General features: G+C 40.3%; 1 long non-coding RNA gene across 4 annotated transcripts; it reads left to right on the top strand.

Moving 5' to 3' along the window:
- The first annotated feature begins 820 nt into the window (after positions 1-820).
- Positions 821-22129, top strand: LOC114297620 (uncharacterized). 4 transcript variants are annotated; one of them, XR_014357943.1, is made up of 6 exons: positions 821-1007; positions 1522-1684; positions 2675-2758; positions 2838-3000; positions 21702-21741; positions 21852-22129. It is a non-coding gene; the product is annotated as an uncharacterized LOC114297620 (long non-coding RNA). The 4 variants fall into 4 exon arrangements; XR_014357942.1 differs by having other exon boundaries at positions 2871-3000; XR_014357944.1 differs by having other exon boundaries at positions 2875-3000.
- The last annotated feature ends 2804 nt before the right edge of the window (positions 22130-24933 follow it).

The raw sequence follows: 24933 nt of genomic DNA on the forward strand, positions 1-24933 counted from the left end.
TTTTTTAATTTTTCTAAAAGGTAAAAAATACTAAAAAAATCAATTCAAGACAAGATCATAATCTTATAATTATCAAGTCATGATTCGATCACTACAACAAAATGCGCCTCCGACGACCAAAATTGGCGACTAAAAAAAATTTAGTCCCAAAAGGTGTAGAAATGGCGACCAAAATTTTTTTTAGTTGGCAAAAGTAAAATATTTAGCTACTAATTTTTTTTTAGTCGGGGAATATTGGTTATTGGCGACTAAAAAAATTTTAGTCATCAAAAATGCCAGAATTGGCGACAAAAAAAAAAATTTAGGCGTCGTATATTGAGTTTTGGCTACTAAAATGATTTAGTCGCCGATTGGAAAATAAAAAATTATTTTTTACCTTTGGCAACCAAAATTTTAGTCGCCAAAAGTTTATTTTTAGTGACGAAAAATATTTTTGGTCGCCGTATATTGAGCTTTGGCTACTAAAACGATTTAGTCACCAATTGGAAAATAAAAAATTATTTTTTACGTTTGGTGACCAAAATTTTAGTCGCCAAAAGTTTATTTTTAGCGACGAAAAATATTTTTGGTCGCCGTATATTAAGCTTTGGCTACTAAAATGATTTTGCTGCCGATTGGAAAATAAAAAATTATTTTTTACCTTTGGCGACCAAAATTTTAGTCTCCAAAAGTTTATTTTCAGCGACGAAAAATAATTTTGGTCGCCAAAGAACTAAAATTATTGGAAGGAGATATTTCAAATACTTTGGAAGGATTTATAAAATTGTTTCAGCGACTAAATGTAATATATATATATATATATATATTTGGTTTTCAAACCACAAACCCGTGCTTCTTCTCTCTCGCTCTCTCTTCAGCATTTCTCCCTCTGCCTCTCTCTCTCCATCTTCCTCTTTACTACTCCTCTCCCCTCCCTCTCTCACCGTCGCTGGCCACCATCCGTCCCCACCGTCGCATGTCGCCACCTTCATCGTCGAAATCACCACCAACACTGCCGCAGATCATAGGTTTGTCTCTGTCGCACTCGGTCCTCTCCATCGTTGTCGATCTGGGTCTCTCTCTCTCTGTCGAGCCATCTCTCTAGTTCCCTCTCTCTCTCTCTCTCTCTCTCCCTTCCCCTATTTCCCCATTTCTCACACTTCATCTAGGGTTTATATGGTTTTTTTAGTTTAATTTTGTGTTGATTTCGTTAATGGGTTTGGTTGAAGTGTTTGATTTCTATGAATTATGATGTTCTTCATGTCGAAAATGGGTTTGATTTTAGTTTTATGGGTTTGATTTTCGTTTTATGGGTTTGACAGAGAAGAAATTTATAAGATTCAAACCCATATTCAATGACCAATCTCTAAATTTATAAGATTAAAGCAAAATGCAATATTGATTTTAATGATAGCAATCTGATGCAATGTTCATATGCTATTGATCTCCTTTCTTGAATTGTAATTTTCTTGTAATTTCTGGTTTGATTTTATTACTCTATCAATCTTATTTGCTATATTATCTTCGGTAATTTTCCTTTAGGAAAGGTTTGATTATTTTGTGCCTCTTCTAAGTTCCCAAGGGGAGCCACAACAGTGGAGAACACTGTAGAGATGGACATTGACAACAACTCCAAGTTCCAACTACACCACCAACACCAACCACCCAAGCAACACAAATACCGTAGCATGTCAATGACTTTCAGGTACCATATTTAAGGTACTAATGTTAGTTCAGTTATTATTAAATCATTCATTTAGGCATTTGTACAAGAATAAAAAGTATCGTTAAAAGTTTGAAGTGTGAAAAAATTATCATTTTGTCAATAGATTTTATCATAATTTCTTTGAAGAGGAATAAAAATGGAGAAATTAGTGATCTCACTTGCTCGTATTGAATCAATTCACCCAAATTTGAAGTAGTTTTGAACATGAGTTAAGAACTGTTTTTGTTCTTTATCTATTGATGCAACTTGAGGGTCTGATAGATTATTGGTAGAATGGCCTCAAATTCAAATACTTCTGTGACTCATACTTTCAGCTAAATTCTTCTTTGGATTAACTTCTATACCCTGGTATCGATTACCAAACTAGTCTGGCATAAGATATATTTGTTTTTCAAAAAACGAAATTGGTGAAAAAAAAAAGCCTTGCGTTAGTTATAATGAACTATTAAATTTACTTTTTGCCTTTGTTTTAATTTTGGTTGTGTAATATGCTCTAGATCTATCATGAACTACATTGTTTCCAGAATTGTTTCTTTCTTAATTTCATGCCCCTATCAACATGATATTGCTTGATTGGCTTCTGATTAAAGAATAAGTTTTACATATTTCTGTTTGCATGGCTATATTATGAGACCATGATTGCAGAAAATTCAATCTTTACTATCTCTCTCTTTCTCTCTCTTTTCTTTTTTTTTCCCCTCAAATTTGAGTGAAAGATTGATTAACAGATTGATATCATTGATATGAGACCATGATATGGAACATTGCTAATTGAGATAATACTCTCTACTTCAAACATCATTTGAATAAAAAGAAGTTGAATTAAATTGTGAAGTTGATAATACTTTGATTAGTAATTTACAATCTCCTTTGTACATTCAGACAGCTTCTGTTGTTGTACACTGCTGGTCATATGAAATATTATTTTATCCTTTGTGGTTGTACTGATCATTTTCATGGAAATGGCAGGGCAGTTGCCAGTACAAACTTGGAGGCCATTCAGATTATTAAGAAGCCTGGAGGATCACTAAAGGATTCATTTTTAGATAAGGGGTGGGTTTCTTAACTTGTGAAATCCATTTGATGTGATTTAGCTAGCATTGCTTTCATACTAATATGGTTTTAATTTTAGTGTTTGATTTTCGTTTTGTGCATTCTGAGAAAGGCAGATGCATGGTATTGAACATCTCCCAATGAAGCTAATGTAGGAGTTGAAGTCCATGAAGGACATTGTAGAAGGAAATCTGCACTCTGAAGCGACTCCTACTACATTGTTGAAATATGATGTGGATCAGGTACATGAATATACACAGCAGGCATTTCACTGGTCTTTAATTAAGTAATGAGTAAAAGTCTCATTTTTATATTATATATTTGGTTTGATTGAATTAAAACTTTTAGCATCTTTTCCCCCTCTAAATTTTTGTTACCCAGTAATAATTAGTTAACTGATTTTGGTCTGTAAGCATCATTATTAGTATTACTGTTACCTGTACTATATATTAGGTAAATAGACCAAATTTGCAGGTAACACTATTAGTAACACTATTAATGTTACCTAATAATGGATTCACCTCTGTTTTTCCTAGTAATTTCTTAAACACTAGGATCACGTTGTAAAAATAAATTATAGTTGACTTGGTTGGTCCCTCTGGAGTGAGTCGTGGGACTCATATGTTCCCGTCCTGCTGTGGATACCTTTGGTAGTTGGACCGATAATGTCCTCTCGTATCATAATTAACACCATTGCTTTTGCTCATCTATTGTCTTGTATAATGGTTAGTGTAGAGCATTTTTGTTCATCATGAGGCTCAAAAATTCCATTAATTTCTGAAAGGAAGGCACCTCTGGAACTCAACTAGAGCTTCCTGCTATCCACATTTATTGTGTAAGCATGTTTGCAAATACCTTAATTTCTTGACAAAGTCTACCCCATTAACCATATTTGATCTCTTTTATTTTTCTTTCTTAAGGATCTTACTGTGGCTTGAAGACTTGGTTCTGCGTATTATTGGGATGTTTACCTTTACCCTTCATTGATGAAAATTCACCTTATATTCATATTTATTTCTTTTGAACTTCAGGCTATTATATCATGATTGTGTGGTTGTAATTGGGAAAGTAGAAACCTTAGTCTCTTGTTCTGTCTTGGATCCTTGGAGATTGTTGCCAGCAATGGAGTTAAGGCTACATACATCTTACTCTCCACGGACCTTGTCTTAGTGGGAGTCTCATACATTGGGTTACCTTTTAGTACATACTGTCAAAAACTAGTACGTGATATGCATGTGTCTTCAGATCAAGTGACAATAAGAGTGTCATTTTGCACTTTACAGTTTCATATTATATCGGTGTCTTCTGCTGTGATCTTTGTTAGATCTGTTGGTCTGTTGTCACTACCTCTTCATTAGGATCGTTTGATTTGCCTAACTTGTATCCTAATGATCTTGTCAATTGCCTTGATGCAAGAACTCAAGTTTGATCAAGAAAATGATGTCCATTACTTGGATGCATGGCCAAAGAGTGTTAACGTAGGCAATTTTGTTTTCGTATTTGAGGTAATTGTATTTATTATTGTCTTGGGGAACTCTGGTGAGAAGTTTGAGATAACACTAGTAAGTTCCTCTGATCAATCAAATCTTAAATTTCATTTCCTCCTTGTTAGGATCTACAGAAGTTGATCAATTTAGCAACTCACAGATCTATAGAACTTTGTAACAAGACTTCAGCATAGGATATTGTGCACACCTTTATGGCTTTTATGGCATATTGTACACACCATTCTATTCTAGAAAATAAATGAAATTTGTTAAGAAATAGGAATATTTTGTAATGTACTTGGATATCAGGTTAAATTAAAGGAATTGGATACCTAGAGACAAACCTATGTAGCTTTCTTTATTAAAATTTATTCAAACAAGGGCGTTAAGGAGACGAAAATGCAAAACAGCATCTGAACCACCATACAGATATCACAACCAGCTTCCCTATGACAAATAGGATATGTGACAACAGATGGAATGTAATTAGCATGTGTAGGTTGGGAGTTAGTGCCGCTATCGCATTTAACATAACCGAAAAAAGGCATTAAGGAGGCGAAAATGCAAAACAGCCCTCGAACCACCATACGGATGTCACAACCAGCTCCCTTATGACAAATAGGACCTGTGACAGTAGACAGAATGTAATTAGCATGTGTAGGTTGGGAGTTAGAGCCGAAAATGCTTTAAACTTAACCGAAAAAGGGCATTAAAGGGGCAAAAATTCTAAACAGCCCTCTAACCATTGTGTGACTCTCACGGACAGCTTCCCCATGACAAATAGGACTTGTGACAACAGACGAAACGTAATTTCGACCCATAGGTAGAGATTTAGAACCGAATACACCCTAAACTTAGTCGAAAAATGGCATTTCGGGGCAAAAATTTTAAACAGCCACCGAACGACCGTGTGACGGTCACAGACAGCTTCCCCATGACAAATAGGACTTGTGAAAATTGACCGAACGTTGTCGCGGATAGTTTTCCCATGACAAATAGAACTTGTGACAACTGACAGAACGTAATTCAGCCCCATAGGTAGAGAGTTAGAGCCGAATACATCCTAAACTTAGTGGAAAAAGGGTGTTTTGAGTGTGAAAATTCTAAACAACCCCCGAACGACCTTGTGACTATATCAAACAGCCTCCCCCATGACAAATAGGACTTGTGACAATTGACAGAACGTAATTCGGACCTATAGGTAGAGGGTTAGAGCCGAATACGCACTAAACTTAGTCGAAAAAAGGCGTTCTGGGGGCGAAAATTCTAAACAGCCCCCGAACAACCGTGTGACTCTCACAGACATCTTCCCTAAGACAAATAGGACTTGTTACAACTAACGGAACATAATTCAGACCCATAGGTAGAGAGTTGGAGCCGCGTACGTCCTAAACTTAGTCGAAAAAGTGCGTTTCGGGGGCGAAAATTCTAAACAGCCCGAACCATCGTGTGATTCACACATACAGTTCCCCCATAACAAATAGGACTTGTGACAGCTGACAGAATGTAATCCGGACCCGTAGGTTGGGAGTTAGAGCAGAATACACTCTAAACTTAGTCCAAAAATGGCGTTTCGGGGGTGAAAATTCTAAACAGGCCCCGAACAACCATGTGACTGTCACGGATAGCTTCCCCATTACAAATAGGACTTGTAACAACAGACGGAACGTAGAATCCATAGGTAGAGAGTTAGAGCCGAATATGTCCTAAACTTAGTCGAAAAAGGGCGTTTCGAGGGCGAAAATTCTAAACAACACCCGAACAACCATGTGACTGTCACAGGCAGCTTCCCCATAACAAATAAAGACCTGTGACAACTGAAGGAACATAATTCAGATCCATAGGTAGAGAGTTAGAGCCGAATACGTCCTAGATTTAGTCGAAAAAGGGCGTTTCGGGAACAACAATTCTAAACAGCCCCCGAACGACCGTGTGACTCTCACGGACAGCTTCCCCATGACAAACAGGACTTGTGACAACTGACGGAATATAATTCGGACCCATAGGTAGAGAGTTAGAGCCGAGTACTTCCTAAACTTAGTCGAAAAAGGGCGTTTCGGGGGAAAAAATTCTAAACAGCCCCCAAAACACCATGTGACTCACACGGACAGTTCTCCCATGACAAATAGGACCTGTGACAACTAACAAAACGTAATCCGGACCCGTAGGATGGGTGTTAGAGCTGAATACGCCCTAATCTTAGTCGAAAAATGGCATTTTGGGGGCGAAAATTCTAAACCGCCCCCGAACAACCTTGTGACTGTCACGGACAGCTTCCCCCTGACAAATAGGACTTGTGACAACTGACAGAACGTAATTCGGACCCATAGGTAGAGAGTTAGAGCCGAAAATGTCCTAAACTTAGTCGAAAAAGGGCGTTTCTGGGCGAAAATTCTAAAAAGCACCCGAACAACTGTGTGACTATCACAGACAACATCCCCATGATAAATAAGACTTATGACAACTGACGGAATGTAATTCGGATCCATAGGTAGAGAGTTTGAGCCGAATACGTCCTAAATTTAGTCGAAAAAAGACGTTTGGGGGGTGGAAATTCTAAATAGCCCCCAAACGACCGTGTGACTCTCACGGACAATTTTCCCATGACAAATAGGGCTTGTGACAACTAACAGATCATAATTCGGACCCATAGGTAGAGAGTTAAAGCCGAGTACATCCTAAACTTAGTCGAAAAGGTACGTTTCAGGGGCGAAAATTCTAAACAGCCCCCGAACCACCATGTGACTCACACAAACAATTCCCTCATGACAAGTAGGACTTGTGACAACTGACGGAACGTAATTCGAACCCGTAGAATGGGAGTTAGAGCCGAATACGTCCTAAACTTAGACGAAAAATGGCATTTTGGGGGCAAAAATTCTAAACTGCCCTTGAACAACCGTGTGACTATCGCGGACAACTTCCCCATGACAAATAGGACTTGTAACAATTGACAGAACGTAATTCGGACTCATAGGTAGAGAGTTAGAGCCGAATATGTCCTAAACTTAGTCGAAAAAGGGTGTTTTGCGGGTGAAAATTTTAAACATCACCCGAACAACCGTGTGACTGTCACAGACAGCTTCCCCATGACAAATACGACTTGTAACAACTGACAGAATGTAATTTGGATCCATAGGTAGAGAGTTAGAGCCGAATACATCCTAAATTTAGTCGAAAAAGGACGTTTTGGGGGCGAAAATTCTAAACATCCCCCGAACGACCGGATGACTCTCACAGACAATTTTTCTATGACAAATAGGACTTGTGACAACTAACAGATCGTAATTCGGACCCATAGGTAGAGAATTAGAGCAAAGTACGTCCTAAACTTAGTCGAAAAAGGGCATTTCGGAGGTGAAAATTCTAAACAGCCCCGAACCACCGTGTGACTCATACAGACAGTTCCACCATGACAAATAGGACTTGTGACAACTGACGGAACGCAATCCGGACCCATAAGATGGGAGTTAAAGCTGAATACGTCCTAAACTTAGTCGACAAATGGCATTTAGGGGGCGAAAATTCTAAACTGCCCCCGAACAATCGTGTGACTGTCACAGACAGCTTCCCCATAACAAATAGGACTTATAACAACTGATGGAACATAATTCGGATCCATAGGTAGAGAGTTAGAGCTGAAAATGTCCTAAACTTAGTCGAAAAAAGGCATTTCGATGGCGAAAATTTTGAACAGCACCCGAACAACCATGTGACTGTATAGCGATCCCGGGTTTACCCTTGTTGTACAGTGATCCGGACATGTGTCCATGGATGTTGGAAGTTGTTTATTATCTAGTTTGCATCCTCTTTACTTTGTTTATTGAGTTATAGGATGTGTTGGGCAGGTTTGTTACAGGTTGGTTGTGTTTGGGAGCCTAGTGTTGCTGCCCAGATTTTTGACCTTCGCTCGAGCGAGGAGTTGGTCGCTCGAGCGAGAGTTGAGTTTGTGTCTGGTGGATCGAGCCAGAGTGGCTTCGCTCGAGCGAGTGATGGCGTCTGGTTCTGGACCTGAGAGTTGTATTTCTTGGCTCGAGCGAGCTTTTCTTGGCTCGAGCGGTCTGGTTTGTTCTTCGCTCGAGCGAGAGGTTTGTCGCTCGAGCGTGCTTCTGGTTGCAGACCTGAGGGTTTGAGTTGTTGGCTCGAGCGAGCATTATTTCGCTCGAGCGCACTTCTGAGTTTTTGGCTCGAGCGAGAACTTCTTGGCTCGAGCGAGAGTTTTCTGTGTCTGGTTGCTCGAGCGACAAAGGCTTCGCTCGAGCGAGCGTGTTTTATATCAGCGGATAGTAGCGATTTTGAACTTCATTTTTTCACTTCCCTTTTTCTTTCAAAACCTAGATCCGAGACTCTCTCTCTCTAAACTTACACTCTCTCTAAGATTTGATCTCCCTAGAGTGTGAATCTAGCCTAGGGCCTTTGTTAAAAAGATAGAGGGCGTTGAGAGCTTTGTTTTAATCTGAAAAAGTTGGGATTTGGAACACGTTGATCTTCGAGTCTTCATCTCCTTTTTGGCTCAAACTTCGAGGTAGGGATATCCTACTCCTCTCTATGGATTTTGTCTTTAAATTTTAGTATTTTGAGATGTTGGGGTTGGTTTGGTAATTTATGAAAGTTTGGGGCTTTTGTGCAATTTTACAAAAGTTGGGGTTTTATTCATAATAAACCTAGATGCATGTTTGGCATAGAGAAATGGAATAAATGTTGAATCATTGATGAAAATGGGACCTAAGGATTGAAATGGTAATTATGGATAACGACCTAATTACATTGTTGATTAATTGTGATAATTAATTGTGAGAAATGAGGAAATGAAATGTTGATTGAATATCCATTGTGCATTTATTTTCTGTTTAGAAATAACTACTTTGGGCTATCGGTGGAGGATAGTCGTGATTGTTGTAGACAATGCATGATGATTAGGAAAACGGAAACTAATCACTGGAATGTGTCATGGAATTTGACGATTGATAGAATACATTAACTACATGTATTGAGTGATTGTATATAGAACCAATGTGTTTGTATACGTTATGTGTAGAGGAGGAGATGGGGGATGTACTCCGCGGTTTAGGGGAAGATAGGGGATGTACCTCTAAACCGGATAGTGTTGGGAGAAGATACGGGATGAACTCCGTAGATACAGCTCATATGCTTGTCTAGAGAAGTGAAGATAGAGCTTATATGCTTATCTTTGTGAAGTGTGGATACAACTTATATGCTTATCTGTGAATGTGGGATATTGTTGTTATACATATCTGTTGAGAATGTGGATATAGCTTATATGCTTATCTGTGAATGTGGGATATAGTTTTTATACATATCTGTTGAAATAATGATAGAGCTAACATGTTTATCTGTTGAAAAGGGAAAAATGAAAAGTAACTTGGACTCATAAGTCGTGTGGCATAAATATGTGATTTATGTGAATGTATCAGTGTTGGCCATCTATCAATTGCTAATCTTTTAGTCATTGTTCATGGTTGGTTTAGTGTATTTCTACTGGGCTGTTGCTCACGCTATATGGGAATAACATTTTCAGGTACTGGTAGCATGCCACCTCCAAGGACATAGCTTGGGAGGCTAGAGGCGGACATACTTTTACCGTTTTACTTTTTGATGTATTACATGTAAATTCAAGCCAAGGGCTTAATGTGTATGAGTCAGTACTCTTTTGTTGTAACCAAGTGTTAGCTTGGAAAGCTGTAAGCCCATAGGGCATTTGCTTTTGTTGTTAATATGTAATACTTATTGTAATGAAACTCTGATAAATGAATGAATGTGGAACGTTTGGATATTAATGCATGTCTCTTTTAATGGGTTTAATGTTATTATTTTGAGGGCGTTACAACTTGGTATCAGAGCGTACCGGGTTCGAATACTTTGGGTACGTGGGAAGTGATTAGTATCACAATGGGTTTGTCTCGCTTGATAGAGACTTAGATGTAGTATCATATGCTATGTGCTTAATTGATAACATGCTTATGTGACTATGTGGGTATGGGATTTAATTTCTAGGATGTTGATTGGATCCTTGGGTTTCTGGGAGTCTTGTTGGAAAAGCACTTGATCAATGCTATTTCTAACCGGAACTCTAGTAACGCCTCGGGACTATCATTATCCGGAAACGAAATTCGTAAGTGCTTATGTGTTTATGTGCTTACGTGGAGTGAATTACAGTTGTCCATGCATTAGGACGTGGGTGTTTAGTTTTGGCACATTTGTGAATGTGCTAATGTTCTGTGTTACCTTTATTAGGATGTCAGGACGAGGAAGAGGTGCTAGACGTGGTAGACCTGCGAGGCAGGAAGTACCGTTACCGGGTGAGATTCCGGCAGTGCAGGAGGGAGTTGGTCAGGCCAATGTGGCCGAGCCAGTGGGTCAGCAGGCCATGGGTGCCTTGGCCAGAGAGATAGCAGGAGCTTTGGGTATTCTTAGAGCTGGGAATCAGGCAGCTGAGGCAGGGCCTTCTTTCTTGAAGAGGGAGTTTTTCCGGTCTAATCCGGATGAGTTTATCGGGGATCCGAAGGAGCCACTGAAGGCTGATGAGTGGCTAGAGCAAATGAGTAAGACGTTCGAGATGCTTGGCATCGAGGACGGAGCACTGAAAGTGACCTTGGCATCCTTCCAACTGAAGGGAGATGCGGGTCAATGGTGGAAGTACGAGAAGGCTCGTGTTGGTGGTACTTGGGAGGCGTCTATAAATGCTTTTCAGGAGAGGTTTTTGTCTGCAGCAGCTAGGGAGAAGCTGAGGGATCAGTTTAGCCGGCTTAATCAGCAGGGCTTGTCAGTGGCCGAGTTTGAGGCTACTTTCACCAGTTTGTCTAGGTTTGCACCTGAACTAGTGGCGTCTGAGGAACGCCGTTGCTATGAGTTTGAGCGGAAGTTGAGGCGGGGCCTCAAGCTGAGAGTTGGTGGGTCTTACATCCGAGAGTATAGACACCTAGTGGATGCTGCAGCTCATATGGAGCTCATGATGCAGGAGGAGGATGAGGGGCAGAGAGGCTCCAAGAGGAGCCAAGATGGTCAGAGTGATGACAGGAGGCAGAGGGGTTCTAACCCTCAGCAGTCGCAGGGTGGTGTTGCTAGATCGACCTTCCCAGTGCCGAGTGTAGGTTCCGGGAGAGGTGGTCAGGGGAATTTCACCTGTTACAAGTGTGGCCAGTTGGGTCACAAGGTTTCTGTTTGCCCGCAGAAGGGTGGATGTCAGAGAGCTGCTTCTTCTTCAGCTAGACCGCAGAGTCAGAGTTTGGGCAGGGGGTAGCCCTTGTCTTGTTATCAGTGTGGACAGCCTGGGCACCTGAAGAGGTTTTTCCCGCAGTTGAGTGCCACTTCGGGAGCGTCTGGTTCTAGGCAGACGTAGGGTTTTCAGCCAGCTCAGTCTGTGCAGGCCTCGAGGGCCAATCCGGGAGCTTCGTCATCCCAGTCTGTGCAGCAGTCTTTTGCTCCGAGAGGTAAGCAGGTAGACTAGGGGCCTACGGGGCGCGTGTATGCTATTACCGCGCAGGATTTAGAACCGGCTCCATCGGTAGTGAGAGGTACTTTTCTGTTTTGCAACTCGGTTGCTAATGTGTTGATAAACACAGGTGCATCTCATTCTTTTGTATCTGCTGCATTTGCATCTGTTTTGGAATTGGAGTTAGCACAGTTAGCATCTCCTATTTGTGTGGTATCGCCTTTGGGTGGTGAGTTGATCCTGAAACAGGGTGTTAGAGGATGTGATATAGAGGTCGCCGACTATAGGCTTCCTTTTCCGTTTGTTGTCATGCCCATGAAGGGTTTTGATGTTATTTTGGGTATGGACTGGCTATCGTCATACCGGACTGTTATTGATTGCTACCGCCAGAGGGTCACGTTATGTACCTTGAGCGGGGAGTGGTTCCATTTCTTGGGAGACCGAGTTGGTTGTGTTTTGCCACCGGGGTATGATTCGCGAGGGCGAAGTGAGCTTAGTAGTCTACTTGCCACCTTTGAGAGTGGTGAGAGTGGTGAGACCCTGCTTGTGTTGCCGAGGGTGGTTTGTGAGTATTCGGACGTCTTTCCCGAAGATCTTGTTAGTTTGCCATCTCACCGAGAGATAGAGTTCTCTATTGATTTAGTGCCCGGCACGGCGCCGATTTCTATGGCATCTTACCGTTTTGCTCCAGCAGAGTTGGTTGAGTTGAAAGTTCAGCTCCAGGAATTGCTAGGTAAGGGCTTTGTTCACCCTAGTGTTTCGCCGTGGAGAGCACCGGCCCTCTTTGTTAAAAAGAAAGATGGTGCCTTGAGATTGTGTATTGACTACCGGAAGTTGAATCGGGCTACGGTTAAGAATAAGTATCCTATGTCCCGTATAGATGACCTGTTTGACCAGTTGAAGGGTTCTCGTTGTTTCTCTAAGATAGACTTGAGATCGGGTTACCACCAGTTGAGGGTCAGGGAGAAGGATGTTCCTAAGACAGCATTCCGTACGCGGTATGGCCATTATGAGTTTCTGGTGATGCCATTTGGGCTTACCAATGCACCGGCAGTCTTTGTGGACTTGATGAACCGGATTTTTCGGGAGTTCTTAGACCGATTTGTAGTCGTCTTCGTGACGACATCCTTATCTATTCGACTTCAGAGGAGGAGCACGAGGGACACTTGAGAGTGGTGCTTGAGTTGCTTAGAGCCCATAGGCTGTATGCCAAGTTTGGGAAGTGTGAGTTCTGGCTGAGGGAAGTCAAATTCTTAGGCCACGTGGTATCCGGGGAAGGGGTGTCTGTTGATACATCCAAGGTTGAGGCAGTGCAAGATTGGGCACAGCCTAAGAGTGTGTTTGAGATCCGCAGTTTTCTGGGATTGGCTGGATATTACCGTCGGTTTGTGAAAGATTTCTCCAGGCTAGCGTCACCGTTGACTAGACTGACTCGGAAGGGAGTCAAGTTTGTGTGGAGTGAGACTTGTGAAAAGTCGTTCCAAGAGCTGAAAGTTAGATTGACCACCGCTCCGGTGTTGATTATTCCGAAGAGAGGGTTGGGTTATGCGGTTTATTGTGATGCCTCACGAGAGGGTTTGGGTTGTGTGTTGATGTAAGAGGGGAAAGTGGTAGCTTATGGCTCACGTCAATTGAAAATACACGAGAAGAATTACCCTACACACGATCTAGAGTTAGCAGCAGTGATTTTTGCCTTGAAAATTTGGAGGCACTACCTTTATGGTGAGAGGTTCGAGGTATTCTCGGATCATAAGAGTTTGAAGTATCTGTTTACGCAGAGAGATTTGAATCTGAGGCAGAGAAGATGGATGGAGTTCATCGAGGATTATGATTTTGAGTTGCATTATCATCCGGGAAAGGCCAATGTTGTGGCCGATGCCCTTAGTAGGAAGACCATTAGTGATGTAGCTTGTATAGCCATCCGGGAATGGGAGATGTTAGGAGTACTTGGCGAGTTTGATTTGCTACTAGGCGAATCGGTTGAGGCTGCGGCCTTGTTTTCTGTTGTTGCGCAGCCTACACTTGTGACTAGAGTGTTAGAGGCACAGAGAGATGACCTTGAGGTAGAATCCCTCCGAGAGAAGATCTTCAGTGAGAAAGTTGAGAAGGGTTTGACGGTGTATCCCGACCTGAGTGTGAGATACCGAGACCGTTTGTTTGTACCGGAGTCTTGCCGTGAGGAAGTACTCCGAGAGTTTCACCATTCGCGCCTTGCGGTGCATCCGGGAGGTACTAAGATGTATCAGGATTTGGGTCGCCAGTTTTAGTGGCAGGGTATGAAGAGAGATGTGGCTGTTTTTGTATCGAAGTGCCTTACTTGCCAGCAAGTGAAGGCCGAGCATCAGAGGCCAGCGGGTTTGTTGCAACCCTTGCCTATTGCCGAGTGGAAGTGGGAGCATGTCACTATGGACTTCGTTGTAGGTCTTCCGAGGACTCAGCGGGGTAGTGATACTATTTGGGTGGTTGTAGACCGGTTGACTAAGTCGGCGCACTTTATTCCTATGCGTGTGAGAGATTCGGTAGATCATCTTGCCGATTTGTATATTCGGGACGTAGTGAGATTGCACGGGGTCCCAGTGACGATCGTCTCAGATAGAGATCCTCGTTTTACTGCTAGGTTGTGGCAGAGCTTGCAGAGTGCCTTGGGCACTAAGTTGACCTTTAGTACGGCTTATCATCCTCAGACTGACGAGCAGTCCGAGTGTACTATTCAGATCCTCGAGGATATGCTTCGGGGTTGTGTCCTTGACTTCAGTGGGACGTGGGAGAGGCACTTGCCCTTGGTAGAGTTTGCCTACAACAACAGTTTTCAGTCTAGCATCGGTATGGCACCGTTTGAGGCCTTGTATGGCCGACCGTGTAGGTCTCCAGTTTGTTGGGCCGAGGTGGATGATGCACCTTTGTTGGGTCCGGAGTTGGTTAGGGAGACGACGGAGAAAGTTGAGCTTATCCGTAGGAGGCTTGTTACAGCCCAGAGTCGACAAAAGAGTTATGCCGACCGTAGGAGGAGGCCTTTGGCGTTTGAGGTAGGTGATCATGTCTTTCTGAAGATATCACCTAGGCGAGGCTTGATGAGATTTGGGAAGAGTGGGAAGTTATCCCCTCGGTTTATTGGTCTTTTTGAGATTCTTGAGAGGATTGGCGAGGTTGCTTATCGGTTAGCCTTACCGCCGCAGTTGTCTGGAGTGCATGATGTGTTTCATGTGAGTATGCTTTGGAAGTATGAGCCAGATCCATCACATGTGTTGGATTGGACCGATTTAGAGGTAGATGAGGATGCCTCGTATGAGGAGAGACCGGTTCGGGTCTTGGATAGGCTGGATCAGGTCCTGCGTGGCAAGACCATTCCTTTGGTGAAAGTCTTGTGGAAACATCACGAAGTGGAGGAAGCCACTTGGGAACGTGAGTTGGAAGTCCGTGAGAAATATCCGGACTTGTTTGTTGATATGTAATCTTGTAATTAAATTTTGTTGAACTTAAGAGCTTTTATATATGTCTTAAGTTGTGAAACATTGAAAATGTTTTGGTTATTGGAAGTATGTTTTGGAACTTGCCTCATATGGAAGTTGAATGTAACATTGTATATGTTGAATATATTGTTGAAATTCAAAAGATAGTGCATAATGTTGATGCCTGTTGAAAGTACATATGTTATTTACATATTGTGAAAATCTCTTGTTAAAGGGATGGGGTGACCGGTAATGGGTCGAATTGTTGAATGTTAAAGTGTGACATTGTTTAAAATGGAGGAAAACTTGTTTTTGAAAACTTGTGCTTAATTTCGGGGACGAAATGCTTTAAGGGGGGGAGGTTATAGCGATCCCGGGTTTACCCTTGTTGTACAGTGATCCGGACATGTGTCCGTGGATGTTGGAAGTTGTTTATTATCTAGTTTGCATCCTCTTTACTTTGTTTATTGAGTTATAGGATGTGTTGGGCAGGTTTGTTACAGGTTGGTTGTGTTTGGGAGCCTAGTGTTGCTGCCCAGATTTTTGACCTTCGCTCGAGCGAGGAGTTGGTCGCTCGAGCGAGAGTTGAGTTTGTGTCTGGTGGATCGAGCCAGAGTGGTTTCGCTCGAGCGAGCGATGGCGTCTGGTTCTGGACCTGAGAGTTGTATTTCTTGGCTCGAGCGAGCTTTTCTTGGCTCGAGCGGTCTGGTTTATTCTTCGCTCGAGCGAGAGATTTGTCGCTCGAGCGTGCTTCTGGTTGCAGACCTGAGGGTTTGAGTTGTTGGCTCGAGCGAGCATTATTTCACTCGAGCGCACTTCTGAGTTTTTGGCTCGAGCGAGAACTTCTTGGCTCGAGCGAGAGTTTTCTGTGTCTGGTCGCTCGAGCGACAAAGGCTTCGCTCGAGCGAGCGTGTTTTATATCAGCGGACAGTAGCGATTTTGAACTTCACTTTTTCACTTCCCTTTTCTTTCAAAACCTAGATCCGAGACTCTCTCTCTCTAAACTTACACTCTCTCTAAGATTTGATCTCCCTAGAGTGTGAATCTAGCCTAGGGCCTTTGTTAAAAAGATAGAGGGCGTTGAGAGCTTTGTTTTAATCTGAAAAAGTTGGGATTTGGAACACGTTGATCTTCGAGTCTTCATCTCCTTTTTGGCTCAAACTTCGAGGTAGGGATATCCTACTCCTCTCTATGGATTTTGTCTTTAAATTTTAGTATTTTGAGATGTTGGGGTTGGTTTGGTAATTTATGAAAGTTTGGGGCTTTTGTGCAATTTTACAAAAGTTGGGGTTTTATTCATAATAAACCTAGATGCATGCTTGGCATAGAGAAATGGAATAAATGTTGAATCATTGATGAAAATGGGACCTAAGGATTGAAATGGTAATTATGGATAACGACCTAATTATATTGTTGATTAATTGGGATAATTAATTGTGAGAAATGAGGAAATGAAATGTTGATTGAATATCCATTGTGTATTTATTTTTTGTTTAGAAATAACTGCTTTGGGCTATCGGTGGAGGATAGTCGTGATTGTTGTAGACAATGCATGATGATTAGGCAAACGGAAACTAATCACTGGAATGTGTCATGGAATTTGACGATTGATAGAATACATTAACTACATGTATTGAGTGATTGTATATAGAACCAATGTGTTTGTATACGTTATGTGTAGAGGAGGAGATGGGGGATGTACTCCGCGGTTTAGGGGAAGATAGGGGATGTACCTCTAAACCGGATAGTGTTGGGAGAAGATAGGGGATGAACTCCGTAGATACAGCTCATATGCTTGTCTAGAGAAGTGAAGATAGAGCTTATATGCTTATCTTTGTGAAGTGTGGATACAGCTTATATGCTTATCTGTGAATGTGGGATATTGTTGTTATACATATCTGTTGAGAATGTGGATATAGCTTATATGCTTATCTGTGAATGTGGGATATAGTTTTTATACATATCTGTTGAAATAATGATAGAGCTAACATGTTTATCTGTTGAAAAGGGAAAATGAAAAGTAACTTGGACTCATAAGTCGTGTGGCATAAATATGTGATTTATGTGAATGTATCAGTGTTGGCCATCTATCAATTGCTAATCTTTTAGTCATTGTTCATGGTTGGTTTAGTGTATTTCTACTGGGCTGTGGCTCACCCTATATGGGAATATCATTTTCAGGTACTGGTAGCATGCCACCTCCAAGGACATAGCTTGGGAGGCTAGAGGCGGACATACTTTTACCGTTTTACTTTTTGATGTATTACATGTAAATTCAAGCCAAGGGCTTAATGTGTATGAGTTAGTACTCTTTTGTTGTAACCAAGTGTTAGCTTGGAAAGCTGTAAGCCCATAGGGCATTTGCTTTTGTTGTTAACATGTAATACTTATTGTAATGAAACTCTGATAAATGAATGAATGTGGAACGTTTGGATATTAATGCATGTCTCTTTTAATGGGTTTAATGTTATTATTTTGAGGGCGTTACAGACTGTCACAGACAGCTTTCACATGACAAATAGGACTTGTGACAACTGACGGAACGTAATTCGGATCCATAGGTAGAGAGTTAGAGCCGAATACGTCCTAAACTTAGTGAAAAAAGGGCGTTTCGGGGGCAAAAATTCTAAACAGCCCCCGAACAACCGTGTGACTCTCACGAACAGCTTCCCCATGACAAATAGGACTTGTGAAAATTGACCGAATGTTGTCGCGGATAGCTCCCCCATGACAAATAGAACTTGTGACAACTGACAGAACGTAATTCGGACCCATAGGTAGAGAGTTATAGCCGAATACATCCTAAACTTAGTGGAAAAAGGGCGTTTTGAGTGCGAAAATTCTAAACAACCCTGGAATGACCATGTGACTGTATCAAACAGCCTCCCCCATGACAAATAGGACTTGTGACAATTGACGTACGTAATTCGGACCTATAGGTAGAGGGTTAGAGCCGAATACGCACTAACCTTAGTCGAAAAAGGGCGTTCCGGGGGTGAAACCCGAACAACCGTGTGACTCTCACAAACATCTTCCCTAAGACAAATAGGACTTGTTACAACTAACGGAACATAATTCAGACCCATAGGTAGAGAGTTGGAGCCGCGTACGTCCTAAACTTAGTTGAAAAAGTGCGTTTCGGGGGCGAAAATTCTAACCAGCCCCCGAACCATCGTGAGACTCACACAGACAGTTCCCCCATAACAAATAGGACTTGTGACAACTGACAGAATGTAATCCGGACCCGTAGGTTGGGAGTTAGAGCAGAATACGCTCTAAACTTAGTCCAAAAATGGCATTTCAGGGGTGAAAATTCTAAACAGGCCCCGAACAACCATGTGACTGTTACGGATAGCTTCCCCATTACAAATAGGACTTGTAACAATAGACAGAACGTAGAATCCATAGGTAGAGAGTTAGAGCCGAATATGTCCTAAACTTAGTCGAAAAAGGGCATTTCGAGGGCGAATATTCTAAACAACACCCGAACAACCATGTGACTGTCACAGGCAGCTTCCCCATAACAAATAAGACCTATGACAACTGACAGAACATAATTCAGATGCATAGGTAGAGGGTTAGAGCCGAATACGTCTTAGATTTAGTCGAAAAAGCACGTTTCGGGGGCAACAATTCTAAATAGCCCCCGAATGACCGTGTGACTCTCACCGAAAGCTTCCCCATGACAAACAGGACTTATGACAACTGACGGAATATAATTCGGACCCATAGGTAGAGAGTTAGAGTTGAGTACTTCCTAAACTTACTCGAAAAAAGGCGTTTCGGGGGCGAAAATTCTAAACAGCCCCCGAAACACCGTGTGACTCACACGGACAGTTCTCCCATGACAAATAGGACCTGTGATAACTAACGAAACGTAATCCGGACCCGTAGAATGGGTGTTAGAGCTGAATACGCCCTAATCTTAGTCGAAAAATGGCATTTTGGCGGCGAAAATTCTAAACCGCCCCCGAACAACCTTGTGACTGTCACGGACAGCTTCCCCATGACAAATAGGACTTGTGACAACTAACAGAACGTAATTCGAACCCGTAGGTAGACAGTTAGAGCCAAAAATGTCCTAAACTTAGTCGAAAAAGGACGTTTCCGAGCGAAAATTCTAAAAAGCACCCGAACAACTGTGTGACTATCACAGACAACATCCCCATGATAAATAGGACTTATGACAACTGACGGAACGTAATTCAGATCCATAGGTAGAGAGTTTGAGCCGAATACGTCCTAAATTTAGTCGAAAAAAGACGTTTCGGGGGTGGAAATTCTAAATAGCCCCCAAACGACCGTGTGACTCTCACGGGCAATTTTCCCATGACAAATAGGACTTGTGACAGCTGACAGATCATAATTCAGACCCATAGGTAGAGAATTAAACCTGAGTATGTCCTAAACTTAGTCGAAAAGGTACGTTACAGGGGGAAAAATTCTAAATAGCCCCCGAACCACCGTGTGACTCACACAAATAGTTCCCTCATGACAAGTAGGACTTGTGACAACTGACGGAACGTAATTCGAACCCGTAGAATGGGAGTTAGAGCCGAATACGTCCTAAACTTAGTCGAAAAATGGCATTTTGGGGGCGAAAACTCTAAACTGCCCTCGAACAATCGTGTGACTATCACGGAAAACTTCCCCATGATAAATAGGGCTTGTAACAACTGACGGAACGTAATTTGGACTCATAGGTAGAGAGTTAGAGCCGAGTATGTCCTAAACTTAGTCGAAAAAGGGTGTTTCGCAGGTGAAAATTTTAAACAGCACCCGAACAACCGTGTGACTGTCACAGACAACTTCCCCATGACAAATACGACTTGTGACAACGGACGGAACGTAATTTGGATCCATAGGTAGAGAGTTAGAGCCGAATACGTCCTAAATTTAGTCGAAAAAGGACGTTTTGGGGGCAAAAATTCTAAACATCCCCCGAACGACCGTGTGACTCTTACAGATAGTTTTCCCATGACAAATAGGACTTGTGACAACTAACAGATCGTAATTCGGACCCATAGGTAGAGAATTAGAGCAAAGTACGTCCTAAACTTAGTTGAAAAAGGGCGTTTCGGAGGTGAAAATTCTAAACAGCCCCGAACCACCGTGTGACTCATACAGACAGTTCCCCCATGACAAATAGGACTTGTGACAACTGACGGAACGCAATCCGGACCCATAGGATGGGAGTTAGAGCCGAATACATCCTAAACTTAGTCGACAAATGGCATTTAGGGGGCGAAAATTCTAAACTGCCCCCAAACAATCGTGTGACTGTCACGGACAGCTTCCCCATAACAAATAGGACTTATAACAACTGATGGAACGTAATTCGGATCCATAGGTAGAGAGTTAGAGCTGAAAATGTCCTAAACTTAGTCGAAAAAAGGCATTTCGGGGGTGAAAATTTTTAACAGCACCCGAACAACCATGTCACTGTCACAGACAGCTTCCCCATGACAAATAGGACTTGTGCTAACTGACGAAACGTAATTTGGATCCATAGGTAGAGAGTTAGAGCCGAATACGTTCTAAACTTAGTCGAAAAAGGGCGTTTTGGGGGTGAAAATTCTAAACAACCCCCGAACAACCGTGTGACTCTCATGACAGCTTCCCTATGACAAATAGGACTTGTGACAACTGACGAAACGTAATTCGGACCCATAGGTAGAGATTTAGAGCCGAGTGCGTCCTAAACTTAGTCAAAAAAGAGCGTTTCGGGGGCGAAAATTCTAAACAGCTCCCGAACCACCGTGTGACTCACACGGACAGTCCCCCCATGACAAATAGGACTTGTGACAACTGATGGAATGTAACTTGGACCCGTAGGTTGGGAGTTACAGTCGAATACGCCCTAAACTTAGTCGAAAAAGAGCGTTTCAGGTGCGAAATTCAAAATAGCCCCCGAACGACCATGTGGCTCAGACGAGTAGCTTCGCCATGACAAATAAGACTTGTTAGAACTGACAAAACATAATTTGGACTCGTAGGTTGGGAGTTAGAGCCGAATACGCCCTAACCTTAGTCGAAAAATGGCGTTTCAGGGGCTAAAATTTAAAACAGCCCCCAAACGACCGTGTGACTCACACGGATAGCTTCGCCATGACAAATAGGAGTTGTGAGAACTGATGGAACGTAATTCAGACCCGTAGGTTGGGAGTTAGAGCCGAATACACCCTAAACTTACTCGAAAAAGAGCTTTCCGGGGGCCAAAATTCATAACAGCCCCCGAATACGCCTTACACTTAGTTGAAAAACTCGCAACGCTTAGTTTAAAAAGCGACAACTTTATGAAAATAACATCTACATATTCTAATAATTGCCTTTATATATTTATAGGATGAGGAAATTACATATTACATTATTTGTGCAATTGGTTGGAATAAAAATATTGCATGATACATATATATATATACTTTTTTTTATTTCCAAGAAGACATCTCTCGATTGTTCTACCTTAAATGCATGTTAGAACATGTTCCATATAGCTAACTGAATTGATATTTTGTAACCAATTCTAATGTTTCGTTTTTTGTTTTTCTTTGTAGATGGCTTTGTTGCATGAACTTGTGGATAATCCATATTGGTGTATGGAGAAGAATTTTCACTTTTGTGTAGAACAAATATAATACTTTTGTTATCCTCAGCTTTTGTGTAGTTCATTATTACTGATACAGAAAATTTTTGGCAATCAACAGATAATGACTGTCGTGGTACATATATACCATTTGTCGGCGTACATATAGGACGTTTTGTCATACTCTATAGAAAACTTTTGTCGTGGTACATATATCACCTTTTGTCGTTGTACAGATTACGATGGTAATTTGTACCATGCCAAATGGTAATTTCGCTTGGTAGTAAATGTATTTTTTGTATATGGAGGGCTTTGATTTTTGTATGATATATTTTGTATGGAATTATTATTTTAGTTTGGACAATAATTGATTTGTATGGACTTTGACATTTAAAGTTACTTATTTTTGGTATATGGATGCAAATTGTGGAATGATTGATAGCATGTATCATTTTGTTTATATACGTATTACAAGTTGCATTGAATATAGACAAATTGTTGAGAAATTATAATTTTGCGGTAAAACATAATATCATGTTTTAGACGACTAAACAATTTGTAGCTAAAATGAAATTGGGAAAAGACATTTGGCGACTAAAAGTTTTGTAGCAAAAAAAAAAAAAAAAGACATTTGGCGAATAAAAGTTTAGTAGCCAAAAGAAAATCAAACATTTGGCGACAAAAATATTTTGTAGCTAAAAACAAAAAACTAAAGGACAAAAACACTTTTGCTGACTAAAATTTTAGTAGCAAAAAATGTAGAACTTTAGGCAACCAAATATTTAGTAGCCAAAAGAGGAACTCTTTGCCGACTAAAAATTTAGTAGCCAAAGATGTGGGACTTTCGGCAACTAAATTTTTAGTAGCCAAAAGAAGAACTCTTTGCCAACTAAAATTTTAGTAGCTAAAAATATGGGACTTTAGGCGACTAAAAGTTTGGTTGCCGAAAAGGGTCTAATTTAATTTAATGTCCAACCTTTTGGCGACTAAAATTTTAGTCAGGAATTGTATACATTTGGCGACTAAAAATTACCTTTGCCGACAATTTTTTGGCGACTACTTTTGCGACCAAATAATTTAGTCGCTAAAACCATTCGACGACTAAAAATTAACTTTTGACGACTAAAAATTCAGTCGCCAAAAATAAAAATTCTTGTAGTGGATGGATTACCATTGCTTGCTTGTTGATTTTAAGTTGTTATCATCACCATCACCATCACCATCACTTTGTAGCTCATGATTGTATTCAACCTTTTTGCATTTTATTTTATGTGCTTTAATTCTCTAAGAATTATTTAATGGTTAAACTTGAACACCTAAGTTGAAGTTGACAAATTTGATTGACTGTGTTTGTGTTTTAAACCTGCAGGGAGTCCTTCAAATGGTGGTGGTTGTACTATAGATTTCGGTTGAAAAAAAAAAGCTTCAATTTATGTTGGAGGGTTAAAATTTATTTGATATTTTTAGAAATGAAAAAATTCGTCAAAAACCCCAGTATAAAAGTTTTATTGTGTAAAGTCCACAAGCAACTTTTTTAAAGAACATTTACACATAGAACATATTGTAATATTTTATGTGGATAAAGTATCATGTGATTGTAACATGTAGATGAGTCATGCAGTAATTGTAATATTTTAAAGTTTCAAACTTTCTTTCTTTATATGAGGCATGTAGTGATTATAATATTTTTTAAGTCATTAACTATAATATATATATATTTTTTTTTTTTTTTTGAGGAAGTATACAAGTTAAATTATATTAAAAATTTATAAAATTTTAAACCGCCAAACCGATTCGCATCAATCCGTCAATCTGCTCAATCCACATCTACTGAATTGACCGACGGATGCAAATTGATTTTCTACATTCTGTCAACTTAACAGACGAATGATGAATTAAAAATTCCATAATTACAACCGATCCGCACCCACTTTACGGCCGACCTCATCAACAGATCCCAAGCGAGGACCAATATTCTCAAAGCCCAGGTTCCATCCCCCCCCCCCCCCCCCTCTCTCTCTCTCTCTCTCTCCTCTAAGACAGGAAAAGCAACTTCAAAAAAATAACAAAATCAAACCAGAAAATTAAAATAAGACTGACTACTCTTTGTCCACCCAGTACTGATTTTAGAAATTATCGGTGTCATTTAAATTTTTTGAATTAACTTTATTTTTTATTTTTTGACTTTTTAAAAACAAAAATAATGAAAGTTTGAAAAGATTTTTCATATCAATATCCTTTTAATTTCATTTCTTCGAAAATTTAAAAACAATTCAAATAATATTTCCATATTAGTTTTTGCTTTTTTCTATTTCTAAAAATAAAAGCTTCTCAAATCATAAATATAAAATTGATATTATTTTAAAAACATGAATACATACACTTTTACAATAGATAAGATAAGAGTGTTTTTTTTTTTATTGTTATTTTTGTTTTTTGTGTGGTGGTAGCAGCTTTAAATCTCCAGACTGATTGTTCACATCAGCACAATTTTCTTAAAAGAATTACTTGTATAATTATCACAAGTTTCGTAGGTAAAAGAAGAATTTACAATACAATTAAAAAAATTCGGAATTTTTATCAATAATAGCCTTGAGACAAGCTCAACCAAGAGGAGAAGGATATTGGCAAGAAAATAAAATTATTGAATGCAACAAATTACTAATAGCCGCCTCCCATATTGTTTCTTAAAAATACCAAAACAAAATTGATGACTATATGAATAAACATTTAAATATGTGTGTCTTATAACAATCAAATTCATCGAATAATTTTATAATATAGTAGACTGCTATATATATATATATAGGGTAATGCTAGGGATATCAAATTTTTTACCAAACAAATGACCAAATGTCTCACATGGGTGTGGGGTCCGCAATTTTGTGGGCTCCACACCCATGTGAGACATTTGGTCATTTATTTGGTAGAAAATTTGAGACCTCTAACATTTTCTAAAATATTATTTTCTCTCATTAATTGTTTAATAATTATCTTTAGAATAATGAACCAACCATGAATATTTATATACGAGGTAAAAAAAAAAGAAAAAAAAAATCAGTAAGTATGAGAGTTCAGAAAATAAAAAAATTGGTAAAAAGAGGGTCCAGGAAAAAAATCTCAAAAGGTACATTCAATGCATTATTTACATTTAACTACAGAAATTCACATATCTAATAATTTTTTTTGAAATATCAGTGGGT

This window comes from Camellia sinensis, unplaced genomic scaffold (assembly GCF_055761805.1).
Source record: "Camellia sinensis isolate YWXY unplaced genomic scaffold, ASM5576180v1 Unanchor12, whole genome shotgun sequence".
Taxonomy (NCBI): domain Eukaryota; kingdom Viridiplantae; phylum Streptophyta; class Magnoliopsida; order Ericales; family Theaceae; genus Camellia; species Camellia sinensis.